General features: G+C 45.4%; 1 pseudogene; it reads right to left on the bottom strand.

The window, feature by feature from the left end:
* Positions 1-13,953: 13,953 nt before the first annotated feature.
* Positions 13,954-14,104, bottom strand: LOC122916584 (annotated as a pseudogene).
* Between the last annotated feature and the right edge of the window lie 2,942 nt (positions 14,105-17,046).

Genomic DNA, 17,046 nt, shown 5'->3' with positions numbered 1-17,046 from the left:
TTCAATTGAAACTTCAAAAACGAGGGGTGCTTCACTGGCTCAGTTCGTTGAGCATCTGGGCTCAGGTCATGATCTCAAGGTCCTGTTTGAGCCTCCTCCCTGCTCATGCTCTCAAATAATCTTAAAAAAAAAAAAAAGCTTGGAAAACTGATCTCCCCTTCCCCCATCAAAGCTGCCTCTCCCACAGCCGTTTCTTTTGGTATTGACACCTTTGGGCTAGTTGTTCATGTAGAACATTTGGGGAATTCACATTTTGCTCTTGTTGCACGTGGGAAACAATCAACTCCCATTGGTTCTGCCTTCAAAACCTGAAATTTGTTCCAACGTTGCTACCACTTTGCTCATCCAAACCATCCTCCAAGCTCTGATTACTGGTCTTGCTACTACCACTCCCCTCTATGATCTATTAGGCAGCTAGAGTGATGCCGGAAAACAAAGATCATGCCACCATCCTCAAAAACCTCCAGCACGTCCCCACCTCACTCGGAGTAAAAGCCAGAGTCTGGCCTTCCCTATTTCCTCTGTCTTAATCTCTGACCTATCCCTTTCTCTTTCCGTCTCTTTCAGCCACCAGACTCTTCCTCCGTCACTTGACAATCACTCCTACGTCAGAATCTTTGCACTTGCTACTTCCCCTCCTTGGATCAACCAATCAATCCTAGATTCTTCAGATCTTTGCATGGTTCCCTCACTCGGCTCAATCAGGTGTGTTTATTCAAATGTCACCTTTCCAGGGGACCTATCTAAAATAATATTCCCTTCTCCTTCTGTTCCCTCACCTTGTATTTTTTTCAAAGTATTTATCACTGCTTAAGTGACACATACGAACACACTGTAGGTATATTTATATAGTATATTTGTTTATTGTTGGTGCCCCCCCTCACTCCCCCACCCCCATTAAACCTGGACTCCATGTATGTAGCAACTTTCCCTTCTTTGTCTATGGCCCCTCCACAAGTGGCACAGTGCCTGGTATGTGGGAGGCCACTCAATATTTGCTAAATGAAAGAATGAATCACACACTTGCCTTGTGGCTGGGCTGTGTTAAGACACTTGACATGCACACTTTGTTACTCATCACGACAGCCCAATGAGGAGAGAACATGATTCTTATCCCAGCTGCACAGATGAGGGAGTGAGGTTCAGAGAGGTATGGTTTCCCCACTTCTATGTGAGACAATTAGGTCACAAACTCTGACCTGTTTGACGCCAAAGTCCCTTCTTTTCCCTTCCCAACTTACTCCCTTCTGCTAGGACAAGGAGTATTTTCTGTTCTCTGCATCCTCTGGAGTTTCCAGAGCTATTCCTTGCATACAGTAGGTGCTCAATAAAGCAAAAATGACCAAATGATTCCTTGAACTATTACTCATGAACTGGTAGCATGAAGATACAACCCATTCCATAAATATTTATTGAGTACCTACCATGTGCCAGACTCCAGTCTAGGTGCTGAGAATACAATAGTGGGGGAAAAAAAATACTGCCAGTGTAGAAGATTAACTTGTCAGTGGAAGGAAGAACAATAATAGTATAAAACAGTAATAGTATAATAATACTATTATCTTATAGTATAGTATAATTATATTATAGTATAGTATAAAACAATAATAGTATAATAGTATAAAACAATAATAGTACGTTATTAAATGATAAATACAGGGGCGCCTGGGTGGCGCAGTGGGTTAAAGCCTCTGCCTTCGGCTCAGGTCATGATCCTAGGGTCCTGGGATCCAGCCCCGCATCAGGCTCTCTGCTCAGCGGGGAGCCTGCTTCCTCCTCTCTCTCTGCCTGCCTCTCTGCTTACTTGTGATCTCTGTCAAATAAATATATAAAAATCTTTTTAAAAAATGATAAATACAATGTGGAAAACTCAGTACAGTAGGAAAAAGGAATAGAATTGGAAATGTATAGGTGAACAGTTGAGCACAGAGCTGAAATACATCAGGGAGTGAATGGTGTGAGTATCAGTGAAATTCCAGGCCACTGTAAAGGCCCTGAGGCAGGATATGCCTGCTGGATGCTGTGTTTAGAGCAGAAAGGAGGCCAGTGTGGCTTTGAGTGGAGAACTGGAAGGTCTGGCCCCAGTGGAACCATTTTCCTGCCTCATAACAATGACTGTGGCTGAGTAACATCCATCCCTTTTGGCAGGTAATGTGCTTTCCATGTCCTACCATGATCTACTTCTCTCTTTTATATACCTGCCCTTGGAGGAATAATCAGATAATAATCAGGAATAAAAACAAGGTCTAATACTTATCAAGTCCTTACTATGTGTTAATTGCAGTCCTTTACTTGTAATGAAACATTCTTCTGACAACCCTGTGAGGTAGTTTGTATTATTATTATTTTTTTAAAGATTTTATTTATTTATTTGACAGAGAGAAATCACAAGTAGATGGAGAGGCAGGCAGAGAGAGAGAGAGGGAAGCGGGCTCCCTGCTGAGCAGAGAGCCCGATGCGGGGCTCGATCCCAGGACCCTGAGATCATGACCTGAGCCGAAGGCAGCGGCTTAACCCACTGAGCTACCCAGGCGCCCCAGTAGTTCGTATTATTAATCTCATTTGACAATGGAAGCAACAGTCTCAGAGAGGTCAAACAACTTGCCTAAGGTCAACACAGCTGGGAAGCGTAGCAGAGCCAGGACTTGAACCCTGTCAGCTTCGCTCTTGACTTTGTAACTTTGGCTTAATGGCAGTCAGTCACGTATATGCTGTCTAGTAGACTTAATTTCTGGCTCTTAAAAGTTTAAATGAAAAGTTCCCATGCTTTCGCTGGACTTCCTTGTCAGGGAGATACTTCTGAGTTCAGAAGTGGCCCCAAATGCCCACCAGCTGGGGGCCTCCAATCTAGTCCTTTCTTGGCTTTTTGCTGTTGCTGCTTCCCTGAGCTCCAGGGCCAATGATAGGTCTTGAATGTTCAAACTCTGCATCCTGTCTTAGCTTCAGTCCCACCAAACATTTTTTTAAAGATTTTATTTATTTATTTGACAGAGAGAGATCACAAGTAGGCAGAGAGGCAGGCAGAGAGAGAGGAGGAAGCAGGCTCCCCTCGGAGCAGAGAGCCCAACGTGGGGCTCGATCCCAGGACTCTGGGATCATGACCTGAGCCAAAGGCAGAGGCTTAACCCACTGAGCCACCCAGGCGCCCCAAGAAATAAAATCTTTAAAAAAAAAAAGACTTTATTTATTTATCTGACAGACAGAGATCACAAGTAGGCAGAGGCAGGCAGAGAGAGGAGGAAGCAGGCTCCCTGCTGAACAGAGAGCTCCATGTGGGGCCCGATCCTAGGAGCCTGGGATCATGACCCGAGCCAAAGGCAGAGACTTTAACCCACTGAGCCACCCAGATGCCCCAGTTTTTAGTTTCTTTTAATCTTCTTCTTTTCCTTTTTCCTCCTAGATTTTGCCGGCCTCAGTCCTCATTGTGGCGCAATAGTCCAGAAGGATGGAGCTTGGCGTCCCATCCAGGACTTGCAGCTCCAGCCTGTGTATGCAGGGGGCGCTGGGGGCACACATTTCTCCAACGGGTGGGCGCAAAGCCTCCATCTTTGGGCTGGGTAGGGGGAAAAGGGCTTGGTGGTGGCCTAGTGTATGGGTGAGCTTTTCAGATGTGCTAGAAGTGCAGCTAGCACTTCTGGGGTTGACTGCAGCAGCAGACCCTGCGAAAGGGAAAGTTCCCCAGGCCTGAAATGTGGTGCTAATGGTGCCTCCCCTAGACCCATGCAACAAACCAACCAGAAACAAATTTACCCATGATCCCTTCAATCTAAAGCGTTAGTGATCAGATTTTCACTTTCCCACATTCCCTTCTGTCCCCATAATGTTATCATAGTAGAGTGGCTACTCCCAGCATGGTTGGAGCTTCCCATTTTTAAAGGAAGCCAGAAAGCCTTAAACTGTTAGCAACAGCTTCCAATTTTATAAACTGTGAAGACTTAGAAAATGTGTGGGCCTCAGAGGGCCTGGAGGCTGCCAGCTTGAGACCTCTGTAATTTGAGCTGTATCCTTTTCAGCATCCGTCCTATCATTCCTGAGCCAGATAAAACACATGATGTCCAGTTCTATGTGCATCTCAGATAAATCACAAATAATTTTTTAGCTTAAGTACATCCCTTGCAATATTGGGGACACAGTTAAAATTATTTGTTGTTTATCTGAAATTCACATGTAACTGGGTGTTGCGTGTTTCTATTTGCTAAATCTGGCAACCTCCTTCCTAGGAGCACCTGGCTTGGGACAATGGCATCTGTTCTTGAATAGAACGCCTTGGTGGACTTTATACATTCTGCGTAACTTCCATACTCTCTACCAACTTGGATTTTTTTCCTCCAAGATTATCTGGGGAAAAATTGCATTTATAGATTCTAAACTGGCTTCAAAGTCTGGGTCATGGGATTGGCAGGCCCCTGATCAATTTCTCCCAAGGTCCCAATGTTCATTAACTGCAGGTCTTTTTAGAAGGTGACTGTTTTTTCTTTCCTTTTTTTTTAATCTGTTAGTCATGGCAGAAACAGACCATCTTGGGCTTATTTATATCTGCAGCTTTTTTAAAAAGAAAAGGAAAAATCTGGATCCTCTCCCTTGGCAGGCTCATTTAAACAAATGGTCCTTTTGCTAAAACAGACCTGTGGGAAGGGTTACAGTCTGCAGGTGGGGAGGCTTGGGTGGGGGGCTGTCCTGGAAGGTGAGAGCTTTTTATGTTTATTTTTTTTAAGATTTTATTTATTTATTTGACAGACACAGCAAGAGAGGGAACACAAACAGGGGAAGTGGGAGAGGGAGAAACAGGCCTCCCACCGAGCAGGGAGCCTGATGTGGGGCTCAATCCCAGCACCCTGGGATCATGAGCTGAGCTGAAGGTAGACACTTAATGACCTAGCCACTGAGGCACCCTGCTTTTTTTTTTTTTTTCTCTCTCCTGTGTTAAAATGGCATTGGGGCAGTCTGGAAATCTGATGTCACTTTGGGCTTTGCCCAGGCTGACCTGCTGTTTTTACAGCCAGAGCAGCTACCTAGGGAGTGTGGTGGTATTTATTATAGTGCCACTTGGCAGGCTTCCGCCAATGTTTCTCTGTCCCACCATTTTGTCAAGTCCAAGCAGACCTCTCTCTACGCCCCATTTCCCCCTACTCGAGTTGTCCTTGTGAGGATCGTTGTCTGTAATTGCCATTTGTTGCCATGTTCTACCAGGCTCCACATGAGGGACTTGATGTGTTATAATTTACTCCTTACCTCAAATCTCCAAGGGAGCTAATATTATTATTCCAGCCTTACAGATGAGGAAACTGAATAAATGGTTCTGCCAATGTCTTCCCTTGCCTCCTCACCCTCATCTGCCTTGCTCAGTGCTCCTGGAGCCTGGACGGCTTGAGCCCTGTGCTGCCTGGGCTTCAGCAGCAGGTTGGAAGGGGGAAGGCAATGGAGGCTGAGCTAGCCATTCCTCTGGCTTCGCCCTGCAGGGTGCTTCTCCAGGAGCTCCTCCGCCTAACCCTCCTTCCGGGCTATGGTAGTGGCTCCTTCTTCCCTGGCACCTTCAAGTGCAGGGGTGCCCCTTCTGTTTCCAGCACTAGGGTTCCTTGCCAGCCCTGTGGTTTGCTTATGTTCTGTGCGTAAGCTTGTGGTATTCTCTGATCAGTCTTCTGGAATTGTTCTATGTCCAGCAGGCTAGGACTGGCACAGAGGGAGTGCTGGGATTCAAACCCAGGGACTCCAAAATAACCTTTGGCAAGCTGCACTCAGATTGCTCCTGCCAGGCACAGGGTCTGCCTCTGACACAGACCATGATCTGCTCTCATTTCTAGCATTTTCCCACAACAACTGCAGGGAATGTTAAATGTATTTTCTGTGCCTGCCAGTATTATGACCCTAACAACACACGCGCGTGCGCGCGTGCACACACACACACACACACACACACACACTCTGATGGCTAATTTTACTTGACTTGTTCTTTGGAACAAGATTCTTGTGAATACTTATACCCCATACCCCAAGTGTTTAATTAGAATCATTTCAGGGACAAATCATAGAGCTGAGCCAAAAAGGAGATAAGAAGGATAATTATCCCTCAGTCTCTGCCCTAAAATAGTTCATAGCCAAGTTACCAACTCCCTGATTAATCTTTCAGGCTAGAATATCATGGGGGATGAGACCAAGCTTATGTGCATGTGGTTTCCAAACTCTATCCTCATATTTCAAGATAGGGATATATATATCTCTATATGGACATATGGATATCCATATATATATGGATATATAGATAGATAGGGATATATATATATCTATATATGGAATCATATATATGTGATTCAAAACATATATATCAATCCACATATATATTCGTATATATATCAAAACATATATCAGTATATTCATATGTATATCCATATATATATCAATATATTTATCAAACAGCACATATGGAACATATATATATATGGTTCAAAACATATATATCAATCAGCATCCAGAAAGTAAGTAATCCAATTTAAAAATGGCCAAAAGACATGAACAGACATTTCTCCAAAGAAGACATCCAAATGACCAACAGGCACATGAAAAAATGTACAATATCATTCATCATCAGGGAAATGCAAATTGAAACTACGATGAGACATCACTTAATACCGGTCAGAAAGGCTAAAATCAACAACACGAGAAATAACAGGTGTTGGCAAGGGTGAAGTAAAGGAGAGCCCTCTTGCACTGTTCATGGGAATGCAAGCTGGTGCAGCCACTGTGGAAAACAGTGTGGAGTTTCCTCAAAAAGTTGAAAATGGGGGTGCCTGGGTGGCTCAGTGGGTTAAAGCCTCTGCCTTCGGCTCAGGTCATGATCCCAGCCAGGGTCCTGGGATTGAGCCCTGCATCGGGCTCTCTGCTCAGCAGGGAGCCTGCTTCTCCCCTCTCTCTCTCTGCCTGCCTCTCTGCCTACTTGTGATCTCTGTCTGTCAAATAAATAAAATAAATAAAAATCTTTTTAAAAAAAGTTGAAAATGGAACGTACCCTATGATTCAGTCATCACACTACTGGGTATTTATCCCCCCAAACACAAAAACACTAAATTCAAAGGGATACGTGCTCCCCTGTGTTTTATTGCAGCATTTTTTATAATTCCCAAATTATGGAAGCAGCCAAGTGCCCACCGATAGATGAATGGGTAAAGAAGGTATGGTACATATACATAGCATACACATAATGGGATAGTATTCAGCCATAAAAAAGAATGAAATCTTGCCATTTGCGAAAACACAGATGGAGCTAGAGAGTATAATTCTAAGCAAAGTAAGTCTGTCAGAGTAAGACAGATATCACACGATTTCATTCATATGTGGAATTTAAGAAACAAAACAAATGAGTAGAGAGAGACAAAGAAACAGGCTCAACTATAGTGAGCAAAGTGGTCATCGAAGGGGAGGGGAATGGGTGAGACATGTGACGGGGATTCAAGAGTCCGTTTATCACGATGAGCACCAGGTCTGGTATAGAACTGGGGAATCAGGGGCTCCGGGCTCGCTTGGTCACTGGAGCACATAACTCTAGATTTCGGGGTTGCGGGTTCAAGCCCCATACTAAGTGTAGAGATTACTTAAAAATAACAACAATAATAATAATTTAGGGCATCTGGCTGGCTTAGTCTGTAGAATGTGTGGACTCCTGGTCTCAGGGGTGTGAGTTCAAGCCCCATGTTGGATGTGGAGCCTACTTAAAGAAAAAAAGAATTATTGGGGCGCCTGGGTGGTTCAGTTGGTTAATCGGCTATCTTCAGTTCAGGTCATGATCCCAGGGTCCTGGGATGAAGTCCCGCATTGACTTCTTGCTCAGTGGGGAGGCTGCTTCTCTTTCTGCCTCTGCCTGCCACTCGGCCTGGTTCTGTACATGCTTTCTCTCTCTCTCTCTCTCTCTCTGACAAATAAATAAATAAATAAATAAGAAAAAGAATTATCAAATCACTCTATTGTACCCATGAATCTAATGTAACACTGTATGTTAACTACACTGGAACTTAAAAACGTAAGAAAAATATATATTAAAATTAAGATAGGGTATATACTTAAATAAACTATTAAAAATAACTTTTTATTATGGAGAATGAACTAGGACAACATGCAACAGTAGACCGATCTCAAGGGCCTTATGGTTATTGACAAAAGCCAATTTCTTTCTTTTTTTTTTTTTTAAAGATTTTATTTATTTATTTGACAGAGAGAGATCACAAGTAGGCAGAGAGGCAGGCAGAGAGAGAGGAGGAAGCAGGCTCCCTGCTGAGCAGAGAGCCCGATGCGGGACTCGATCCCAGGACCCTGAGATCATGACCTGAGCTGAAGGCAGCGGCTTAACCCACTGAGCCACCCAGGTGCCCCAACAAAAGCCAATTTCAAAAGGTTCCATATGTATGATCATTTATATTACATCCTTGAAATGAACAAACTGTAGAGGTAGAAAACAGGTTAGTGGTTACCTGGGTGTAGGGATTGGAAGATGAGGGTAATCCTAAGTGGTTACCGCAAGGGAATTCCTTTGTGTCTTGTTTGTGGCGGTTACACGAGTACAGGAATCTATTTATTATGGAATAAAAATGTTTAGAATTATACGTGTGTGCGCACACACACATATAAGTGTAAAAACATGATGACAACAGCATGAGATCTGTGGTCTAGTTAAATATATTGCACCAAAGTCTATTCCCCGGTTTTTATATTGTACAATAGCTATATAGGATGACACTGCTGGGGGAAGTTAGGTGAAGGTACATGATATTCCGTGTACTAATTTGTGGCTTCCTGTGAGTCTATAATTACTTCAAAATAAAAAGTTAAAAAAAACCTTTATTACCAAAGCAGAATAAGTACATTGTAGAAAGCCAGAAACATGGAATAAAAATAAAAAGACCCTATTACATAATTCAGAAACTCCACCGTCAAACCTTATTGTATATCTTTCTAGATCTTTCGTATGTTTATATATATTGTATGTATTCTGGGGGGCTATTTTTTATTCTATTTTTTAAAAGATTTTATTTGTTTACTTGTCAGAGAGAGAGAGACACGGAGCAGGGGGAGTGGCAGGCCGAGGAGGAAGCAGGCTCCCTGCTGAGCAAGAGCTGGATGCAGCCGAGCTGAAGGCAGACGCTCAACTGACTGAGCCACCCAGGTATCCTAGGGCTATTTTTTTTAAAAAGATAATATTGGGGCACCTGGGTGGCTCAGTGGGTTAAGCCTCTGCCTTCGGCTCAGGTCATGATCTCAGGGTCCTGGGATCGAGCCCCGCATCGGGCTCTCTGCTCGGCAGGGAGCCTGCTTCCCTCTCTCTCTGCCTGCCTCTCTGCCTGCTTGTGATCTCTGTCTGTCAAACAAATAGGTAAAATCTTTAAAAATAAATAAATAAAAATAAAAAAATAAAAAAGATAATATTTTAGAGCAGTTTTAGGTTTACAACAAAATTGAAAGGAAAATGCAGAGATATCCCATATGCCCTCTGCCCCCTTGCGCGCAGCCTCTCCCATTATCACCTTCACTCACCGGAATGGTACATTTTTGTTTTTTATCAAAGGTGAACCTACACTGGGGCTCGATTCCAGGACCCTGGGATCATGATCCAAGCTGAAGGCAGCGGCCCAACCAACTTAGCCACCGAGGTGTCCCATGATTTTCTTTTTCTTTTAAATTTATTTTTAAGTGATCTCTATAGCCAATAGGGCTCTCGAACTTACAACCCTCAGGTCAAGAGTAGTAGGTGCCATATGTTAAAAAAAGAAAGAAAGAAAGAAAGAAAGAAAGATGCTTGTCTTTAGTTATTTGTTAGATTTAAGTTATATATTGATGCAGAATAAAATGTCCCTCTATCAAAAAAAAAAAAAAAAAAAGTAAGTGCCACTGACTGAGCTAGCCAGGCCCCCTCCATTATGATTTTCTATTTTTTAAAAGATTTTATTTATTTATTTGACAGAGAGAGAGAGAGAGATCACAAGCAGGCAGAGAGAGAGGGGGAAGCAGGCTCCCCACCAAGTGGAGAGTCTGACGTGGGGCTCAATCCCAGGACCCCGAGATCACAACCCAAGCCGAAGGCAGAGGCTTAAGCCATTGAGCCACCCGGGCGTCCCTCGATTTTCTATGTAATATTTTTTTTCACTAGCTTACTTTATTGTAAAAATCCAGTATAAAATACATATAACATATACAATTATGTGTCAATCAACTCTTTTATTAGTAAGGTTTCTGGTTAACATAAGCTATTAGTAGTTAGGTTTTGGTGGAGCCAAAAGCTATACACAGGTTTACGACTGGGCAGGGGTCAGTGTCCTTAACCCCTAGATTGTTCAAGGGTGGATTGTATATCCACCATCACTGTTTCATACAGAGCATTTTCACTAAAAATCCTCTGTGCTCTGCCTGTTAATCCCTCTTCTCACCCTGTCTCTGGCAACCACTGATTTTTCAAAATATTTTATTTATTTATTTATTTGTCAGAGAGAGAAGGAGAGTGAGAGAGAGCACAAGCAGGGGGAGAAGGGAGGGCCGCAGAGGCAGAGGGAGAAGCAGTCTCTCCGCCAAGCAGGGAGCCCAATGAGGGACTTGATCCCAGGATGCTGGGATCGTGACCTGAGCTGAAGGCAGAGGCTTAACCGACTGAGCCACCCAGACGTCCCAGCCACGGATCTTTATGTTGTGCCCATGTTTTTACCTTTTCCAGAACGTGATATAATTAGAATGATACAGTATGTTACATGCACATAGTTACTATCATACAGTAACCTTTCCAGAAGGGCTTCTTTGGCTTAGTAATATGCATTTAAAGTTCCTCGATGTCTTTTCATGACTTGAAAGCTCATTTCTTTTTAGCAGTGGACAATATTCCGCAATTGGTTCTCCTGCAGCTTACCCATTCATCAACTGAAAGACGTCTTGGTTGCTCTCAAATTTTGACAATTATGAATAAAACTTCTACAAACACCCTTGTGCAGGTTTTTGTGGAGACATGAGTTTTCACCTCCTTTGGGTCCTTGTGGGCAGAGCCCGTCTCCCACAAGAGGGGCAGATGGAGCCAGACACTTGCCTTCCCAGCCTCACTGGAGGCTAAGGCATGTGACCTAGTTCTGACCAATGAGACACACAGGAAACATGCCTAGAGGATGTCACGTTTCCGCTCATATGATTATTATCAATAACACGATTTCTTGCAGCGATCAGTTGGGGGAAGTGGCCCACAGAACGGTGCAGAAAATCCAAAAGCCTGGGTGCTGCTCTGTACTTAGAGGAGTGCTTCTCAGACCGTAATGTAGGCATCTTATTAAAATGCAGACTCTGGTTCAGTAGGTCTGTGGTGGGGCACGAGATTCTGCATTTCTTTTTTTCTTACTCTCTCCCTCCTTCCCTCCATCTCTTCTTTCCTTCTTCCTTCCTCCCTCCCTGCCTCCCCATTTCCCTTCCTTCCTTCCTTCCTTCCTTCCTTCCTTCTTTCAGATTTATTCATTTATTAGAGAGAGAAGAGGAGCAGGAGGAGAGGGACAAGCAGACTCCACGCTGAGCACGGAGCCCCCCACAGGGTTTGATCTCATAACCATAAGATGATGACCTGAACCAAAATCGAGAGTCAGCTGCTTAACCAACTGAGCTGCCCTGATGCCCGAGATTCTGCATTACTTTTTTTTTTTTGAAAATTAGTGAATATTTTCTTTTTTAAAAAAGATTCTATTTATTTATTTGACATAGAGAGAGAGAGAGATCATAAGTAGGCATAGAGGTAGGCAGAGAGAGAGGCAGAAGCAGGCTCCCCACTGAGCAGAAAACCCGATGTAAGGCTCGATCCCAGAACCCTGAGATCATGACCTGAGCTGAAGGCAGAGGTTTAACCCACTGAGCCACCCAGGGACACCGAGATTCTGCATTTCTTGAGATGAAGTTAATTTGTATATTAGGACCCCCCACAAAAAATGGAGGCTGCCCTCGTGGCCCAGCCCAGGTCCCAAGCGTAATCCTAAATCAGCCTGTGCTTACAGGAAACACCTGTCAAGGAAACGTAACACACATCAGCCACAATCTTCCAACTCCACTTTAGCTAGCTTACCATACCCTGTGGATAGGACCTCCTAGCCCATCCTGTCATTTCGAGGTGCCTTTACCCCCTTTAAGCTTTGTAATAGTCTTGCCTCAAATCCCTTGGAAGCAGTGCTCCACTCCTTGTCTTGTAACAAGCAAGCTTGTCCAAATTGTTTTAGTTTTTTTTTTTTTTTAAAGATTTTATTTATTTATTTGACAGAGAGAGATCACAAGTAGGCAGAGAGGCAGGCAGAGAGAGAGAGGAGGAAGCAGGCTTCCTGCTGAGCAGAGAGCCCGATGCGGGACTCGATCCCAGGACCCTGAGATCATGACCTGAGCCGAAGGCAGCGGCTTAACCCACTGAGCCACCCAGGCGCCCCCAAATTGTTTTAGTTTATCATTTGACACTAACAAGCTCCCAGGGGATGTCAGTGCTGCTGGTTCTTGGGCCACAACTTTAAATGGCGGGGTATTCCATGCTTTTGAACACAAACAGGAGAAAACCCAACTAGATGTGATTTAAACCAAAAGGAAAGACATTCCCGAGACGGTAGTGAGTTTGATCCAGCAGTTCAACAACCTCTTCAAGGACTTGGGCTCTCTCCCGCTTTCCTCTCTGCTACCCTGGGGGGTTCATGTTCAGTCCTCAGGCTGGTTGACTCAGGGTCATGAGAGCCCCAGGGGCCACGCCCAGAACACCGGAAATTTCTTTTTTTTTTTTCCCTATGGAACAGGCTCCCCACTGAGCAGAGAGCCCAATGCGGGGCTCGATCCCAGGACCCTGAAATCGTGACCTGAGCAGAAGGTAGCGGCTTCAATCCACTGAGCCACCCAGGCGCCCCAGAACGCCTGAACTTTCAAAGAAAGAGGACAGCAGCCCTTCCCATGCATCTATCAGTGAGAAAAATCTGTCCCAGGAGCCTCCTACCCCCACCTCAGGGCTGCTGATGTGCACAACCATTTTAACAGACTACCTGAAGGCTGTCCGAGAAGTGCCGGGAAGTCCTCTCCTCGCGCCCCTCGGCCAGAAGTGTGTCACGCGTCCAAGCCTAATCCTCCATTGGCCAGGGGAGAATTCCTGTGATTGGCTCAGACCTGTAGTTCTCAGAGGAAGGTACCTGGAACAGTAGAATCAGCATCACCTGTGAAACTTGTTAGAAAGGCAAATTCTTGGCTTTGCCCCAAACCTACTAAATTAGCATGTGTAGGGGTGAGGCACAGCAATGATTTCACAGGGCCTCCAGGTGTTTCTGAAGGACCTGGGTCAGCCCTGGTTGCACATTAAAGTCATCTGGGGGGGGAAGCTTAAAATGTTCTGCTTGGGGGCGCCTGGGTGGCTCAGTGGGTTAAGCCGCTGCCTTCGGCTCGGGTCATGATCTCAGGGTCCTGGGATCGAGTCCCGCATCGGGCTCTCTGCTCAGCGGGGAGCCTGCTTCCTCCTCTCTCTCTCTCTGCCTGCCTCTCCATCTACTTGTGATTTCTCTCTGTCAAATAAATAAATAAAATCTTTAAAAAAAAAAAAAAAATGTTCTGCTTGATAAAAATCAGGAGAATGGCGCCCTCTGGAGGTAGGCTGGGGTATAGACCTGGAAGTAGTGTTAGCAACTAACTTGTCCTTGTCCCTGTCCCCCAGCCCCCAAGTCTAGGTTTTAGTACCGGCAGTCCCATGTCCTGAAAAAAACCACTCAGTCCTGGACAAACAGGGATGGCTCTTCACCCTACCTCGAAGGGACAATACGGAATTTTTTGGGGTGCTTTTGGAAACCTTCTATGCCATTATCTGAGTGGTGGCTACATGGGTGCACACGTGTGTAAAAAATGCTGATTCATTTAAAGTAAGTGCATTTTACTAAAAGTATGTTTTACTGTAAAAAATACAGATGTCCAGGGTCGTATTCCAAGTCAACTGAATCAAAATCTCAGCAAAAGATCCCAGGTATTGCAGACCCAAGAAAACTTTTCCGGTGCTTCTAATGTCCAGCCAGGGTTGCAAACTAATGTGTTCAATTAGCAATAATCGCGCCTCGGATAAACCTCATTAGCTACGATACTGCCACTGCGCAAAGCTGCAAACTAATGTGTTCAAATCACCAGAGAGCTTGTGAAAAAGAAGATTCTGGCTCAGTACATCTGGGATGGACCCCGAGACTCTGCATCTCCGACAAGCTCCCAGGTGATGCTGATGTTGGACCGTGATCTGGGTAGTGAGGGCCAAGTTGAACCAAAATTTACCTTTTTAGGGAGTCGGCCTGGCTCAGAAGAGTGAGTGACTCTTGATCTCAGGATTCTGAGTTTGAGCTCCACATTGGGTGTAGCGATTACTAAAATAAATAAAAACTTTTTAAAAATTTGCCTTCTTGATTTGGGGGCAGAGAAGGGGGGCATTTCCCTGCAACATCTTGGGGCTGGTTATGGAGGAGGAAAGAAAGTTGGTAGGACAGACGGACTAGCTGTAGGGTGGAGAACCCTTGTGGTATTAAACGAACCAAAGTCCGGGGTGAAGTTAGGAAGAATAGAAGGGCACACATGGGCAACCACACAAACATAAGCTCAGATTGACATGCCAAGAGGTCCATGTTTGCCTGGGTTCTGGACTTAGCCAAGTCGGGGCTGAGAACCCCAACCTGGGTTCATCTTGCTGGTCCTAAAGTCACCTAGGAACTCATCCTTCTGGAGAAGCTGAGTGCAGCAGCTAGAGGTGTCCTCTGCCCCACAGATGCCACCGAGACCAATACAGTCCTGCCAGTTGGTTTAATTACCCAGATGGGAAGTTGACAAGGGGAGCCCAGTCTTGGGTAGAGATAAATGACTCCATTATCTTCCTGGGCAACCATCGTGTCCAGGCCCCAGTCCGGAACATAGATATAAAATGTAAATAAAGTCCCTGTTCTGAGGAGCACGTTTTTCATTGTCTCTAGTTGGAAATTGGCCCCTAGAAACCCTTGGCTCAAATCCAGGAGGTGACTTTGTTTGGCAGCAGGACCTAGTGACCTGGTCCATTTGGGGGCAAGTGACGGGCCTCCTGAGACCTGGGCTGAGGCTTGGAGTCAAAAGATGTATTTTCTTCTTTTTCTTAAACTCAGAAGTCATATATGCTTTTTGCAAACAAGACCAGAAAGCTTCATGGAATGTAACCAGTGATGGTTCTTGTCCACCCCCCTCCCTGAAAGTAAGGGAGTTAAATTGGTTGCTATTCTTACAAACATGTCTTTTGTTGCTGGTTTTTCTTTTGAGTCAACTTTTTTTTCTCAGCTTGCTTGGGGTATAATTGAAGTACACTCTATGGCACATATTTAAAGTATATAATTTGATTAGTTTTGACCTCTGCAAACACCCATGAGATCTTCACAGTGAAGATAGTGAATGTATCCATCATCCTTCATATCTGTCATCTACCCTTGTGTCTTTCTGCAGTCCCCACTCTCTCCTGCCCCTCCCACCGACCTACTTCTGTCACTAGAAATTAGTTTGCATTTTCTAATTAGTTTGCACATAGTCATTTTGGGGGCAGTGGGGGCTGTCTTCCTTATTCAGCATAAGAATAATCATGTTCAGTGATTTTAAGATCCATCCATTTGCTCCTTTTTACTGCCGAGTAGTACGGATGTACAACCATTTCTTTCTCCATTTGTGGATGGACTTTTAGATTGTTAACATTTTGTAGCCATTATGAATAAAGCTACTCTGAGCCTTTGTGGACAGGTCTCAGTGGGATCGAATGTTTTCGTTGCTCTTGGGTAATTGCCTAGGAGCAGAATGACTGGGTATCATGTATCCTACAGCAGGTGCATGTTTAACTCCTCAGGAAATTACCAAACTCTTTTCTAAAGTGGTTTACCGAATTTTACATCCCCCCCCCCCCAGCAGTATAGGCGAGTTCTGTGTGCTCCACATCCTGGCCAGAACCTGTTAGGACCAGTCTTTCTCATTTTAGACATTCTCACGGAGGGGTAGTGGTTATCTCCTAGTGATTGTAACTTGCCTTTGCCTAATGACTGATGATATTGAGCCTCTTTTTATGTGCAATTATTGGCTAGTCCTCTAGAGTGACTAGTGAAGGGAGTGGGAAAGTGGCTTTAGAGCTGCTGACATTGGGTTCCCTGTGAGACACCCACGCGGAGACGTCAGCGGGGCAGCGGGGGACCGGAGTTTCGACTTCGGAGGAGAGGTGGAGGCTGGAGGTGTTAATTCCGAAGTTGTCAGCTTGTAAGTATTTAGAGCCATGAGACGGAATGAGATCACTAAAGGAAGAGCATAGATAGAGAAGTGGCCCAGGTCTGAGTCTGGGGGCACGCGATCACTTTGAAGCTTCAAGATGAGGAAGAACCGCTCACAGACCAAGGGAAGAAAGGGCCCCGTGGCGGGCGACGTCGCAGGGGCTGACCTCCAACGCCCGCCCATCAAGGACCACACCTGACTCATCACTCTCTCGTGCAGCCCCGCCCACTTCCACATCTGGCCGGTTCTGTGCAACCAATAGGACGCAGCAGAAGTGACGGGCCTCACCTCCGAGGCTTACGTCCTAAGAAGCCCTGCAACCGCCCCTTCTCGTTTGGAAACAGTGCTCTGGGATAAGCCAGTTGCCGCTGAAGAAGTTAGACCACTCCGGGACTGCCAGGAGGTGAAGCAGCCACAGGGAAAGACTCTACGGAGAGATCAAGAGAGCCAGCCGGTCCCGGGGACGTCCAGCCCAATCCAGCTTTGAGATGATGGCAGCAGCAGCTGCTTTCTGGCTGCACCTGCACGGAGGACCCCAAGTGGGAACCACCCGCCTGAGCCCAGCCCACCAGCAGGACGATGAGGGATCATAACAGATTGTTACTTTAAGCCCGCAAGCTCTGGGTGGTTCCTTCTGCAGCAGGAGATAACCCAGGCAGGGGTGGAGGGAGATGGGACAGCGCTCCCGTCCTCACTCGGAGGAAGGTGCCCTGCCGCCCAGACCCGTGGGGAGAGGGGTGCTACACCTCAGCCCGCCAGCTCACTGTGTTCTGACGGGCCCCCTTCTCCCGG

Source organism: Neovison vison, chromosome 8 (genome assembly GCF_020171115.1).
Source record: "Neovison vison isolate M4711 chromosome 8, ASM_NN_V1, whole genome shotgun sequence".
Lineage (NCBI taxonomy): Eukaryota > Metazoa > Chordata > Mammalia > Carnivora > Mustelidae > Neogale > Neogale vison.
Note: the sequence above shows the minus strand (reverse complement) of the source record. Positions and strands in the feature narration are given on the sequence as shown.